The sequence below is a fragment of the Phalaenopsis equestris genome, unplaced genomic scaffold, assembly GCF_001263595.1.
Source record: "Phalaenopsis equestris unplaced genomic scaffold, ASM126359v1 Scaffold235272, whole genome shotgun sequence".
In the NCBI taxonomy this organism is placed as follows: domain Eukaryota; kingdom Viridiplantae; phylum Streptophyta; class Magnoliopsida; order Asparagales; family Orchidaceae; genus Phalaenopsis; species Phalaenopsis equestris.
The window spans coordinates 3,091-6,006 of record NW_018253155.1 but is presented as its reverse complement, the minus strand read 5'-3'; the positions used below and the strand labels follow the sequence as shown (position 1 = coordinate 6,006).

Genomic DNA, 2,916 nt, shown 5'->3' with positions numbered 1-2,916 from the left:
TAGCAAACCAACAAACGGTTCCCTCACGGCGGAATAGCTCCCCCCCGCGGCTCCCTCACGCCTGAAGCCACTCTCGATCGCGCCTCCCTCCTATTTGGCCTGCAATACCGAAACTAGCGTTGTCTCCCTGGACCTCCTTGACCCGAGCTTCCCCTCGCCGTTCTTCCTCGTCGGCGCCCCCCGTCCTTCCTCGTCGGCGAGCCTCGGTTCCAATCCTTCACTGCTTGCCCCTTCTCCCTCGCCATCGGCGACCAAAGCCACACCTCCTCTCTTCGGTGAGCCTTTGCGACACAGCTCCATTGGAGGTCCACCAGCGGCTCGCGGTGTACTGAGACCGTCGAAAGTCCTATTTTCCTTCTCCTCCCCGACAACAAGACCTCTCTCGCTCGTCTGAGACCTCGCCAGATGTTTTGAAAGACAGTGAGCTTCTCTCCGACGAGCAGTTTCGAAGCTTCTCTCCGACGAGCAAGGAGTCAGCAGGATGGTGGCTTGTAGAGAATGAGTAAAGAGCACGTGGCCTCAACCGTCACACAGGTATAATTTTCTAAACTCTTGTTCTTTCTTTTTAACAAACCTCTAGATTCTGTGTTAGAAAGATTAAGAGTCTATTTGGGCCCCAGAAAATTGTTGCGGGGAAGCTGGCTGGCTGTGAGATAGTTTTTTTCTTAAAAAATGACTTTCTACCCTGTTTAGTGAAGTTGTTTGAAGCAAAATTTTAACGATGATATATTTGATACTTCAGAAGCAGAAATCCAGTTTAAAACAGAACAAAAATTCAGATACACCACTCACTTAACAGTGAATACTAAAAGTGCTAAGAAAAAAAAAACTAATAAAATTACATGTAAAATAAAAATGATATTATTTTTAACATGAAAACGGTGTATATCTCATCCTAAATTGTCCTCCAATGATGTTATAAATACCCGATCGCTTTCGGCAGTAGAGTCAACCTGACCGTCAGCCCATCGGAAGAAATTGCACTATTCTGCGAGTCTCCGAGGGCATCTGTAAAGTGTCGGCTGTGGGTCGACGTGATCTCAAAAAGGAAGTCTCTAGTTCACGGTAGTATGACAATATTCAGGATTATTCGGGACGTCTCTGAATTTCTGGAGCTCATATTTCCTGAAAGCAGTGAAATAGAAACCATTAGTCATCTATTTTAAGCTGAAAACTATTAGAAATAAGAAGAAAAACATATTAAATCTAGACAACACTAATTGTCAGTAAAACCACACAATAATCTAATCACCCTCCGACTAACGCATCAGTGTTTTGTTCTCTAAGGATCGTCATTTCATTTGCACATTCCCCTTCTTTCGTACAAATAGTAAAAATATCATTATCATCTCGTCGCAGAGAATCCCCGAGGTGACACTGGAATGCTTCTGCAGGGACAAGTTGATCATTTTCGGCACTGCGGAAGTCAATGTCGCTTCGAGACGGATGCCCCTTAATGTAATCGTGCAGTGTTATTGTGGCTATCATTATCTGGACATGTTTGGGAATTTGATAAGATGACATATCTCGTAGTATCACCCATTTCTTCTTCCAAAAGCCAAAAGTCCTCTCAATGACACCTCGTAAAAATGAATGTCTTCTGTAAAACACATCTTTTCTGCCACGTGCAATATTGCTGGCTTGCTCGAAATCACACACATGATATCTTGTAGTAGGAAAGAGTTTCAGATACCCTCGCTGCAATTGATAGCCAGCATCAACCAAATAACATTTCCCTAGATGCATTGAAAAACCAAAGGATTTGAGAATGCAACATACCGTGCGGAGGGTGTCGAAAGTTGTAGTTAGGATTCCGCGTAGCGGCTTTAAGAATTCAGTTGTCGTGCGCACTACCCTCCCAACCGGGCATGACGAAAGTAAAACACATGTTAAAGTTACACACAGCTATCACATTTTGCGTAGGGGCTCCATAATGTCCTATAAATGCAATATTTTTCTCATTTTTAACTATCGCATCAACGTGGGTACCATATATTGCTCCAATGTAATCATACACAGATAACTTTGACCTATTAATGTCCGTTATTCATATTTAAAATGAAATACAAGAAATTATAAATGTTACCTTAAAGAACGACATGTACATGCATCACGTTGAAACTCCGTAGGAGTTTGTATGAACGTCAGATCGGTTAATTTTATGACTTGTGTAGATAGACTCACAAGTGCATTCAGACTTACAGAGAAGTACATGTTGATCGTCTCAGATGAGTGTTGGAATCGTTTCATTGCAACACGCATTGATTGGTTTTGTGATAATATGTAAAGAGTCATCGCCAACACCTCATGTTAAGTCGTCCTCAATGACCCATGAAAACCATGAGATCCACTAAATTATGTTAGAAGATTTGTAAATACCTCCTACCTCATGCAAAACATGTTGAATCCGGTTGGATGCCCAGCAGGCAATTCCCCAACTCATTTGTCTCTGATATAAGATGATGTGAAGCACCGAGAGCGGTCAATGTACGTGTTGAAATACTCAACGATCAAGGAAATTGATGTGTTTCTCCATCTCCGTCTCCCACAACCACAACGACAACAAAGCCTTAATCCCACTACGTGGGGTCGGCTAAATGAATCATTTTTCTCCACTGCATCTTATTTAGTGTCATAGTTTCATTTAGTTCTAGTAATATAAGATTATTTTTTATACAATAAGCCCAAGTTTTCCTAGGTCTACCTCTATCTTTCTTAACACAAGTCGAATGTAAAGCATCTGCTCTCCTAATCGGATCATTAGATAGTCGACGTTTAATGTGACCAAACCATGTAAGATGACTTTCTCTAATTTTGTCTGTCACAGGAGCTACAACAACCCTACCACGGATATATTCATCTCACATTTTGTCTCTAAGTGTAAAGCCACTCATCCACCTAATCATTCTCATCTCG

General features: G+C 41.9%; 1 protein-coding gene across 3 annotated transcripts in view; it reads right to left on the bottom strand.

Moving 5' to 3' along the window:
- The window catches only part of LOC110039105 (cytochrome c biogenesis protein CCS1, chloroplastic-like), an 11,418-nt gene that overhangs the window by 5,448 nt on the left and 3,054 nt on the right, over positions 1-2,916 (bottom strand). The window contains exon 1 of one of the 3 annotated variants that reach the window (XR_002295487.1): positions 927-1,065. The exons of the other annotated variants lie outside the window; for them this stretch is intronic. The gene's annotated coding sequence lies outside the window, so the exon portion shown is untranslated. Of the gene's footprint in view, positions 1-926; positions 1,066-2,916 lie in introns of those variants that run through there. 3 annotated transcript variants of the gene reach the window in all.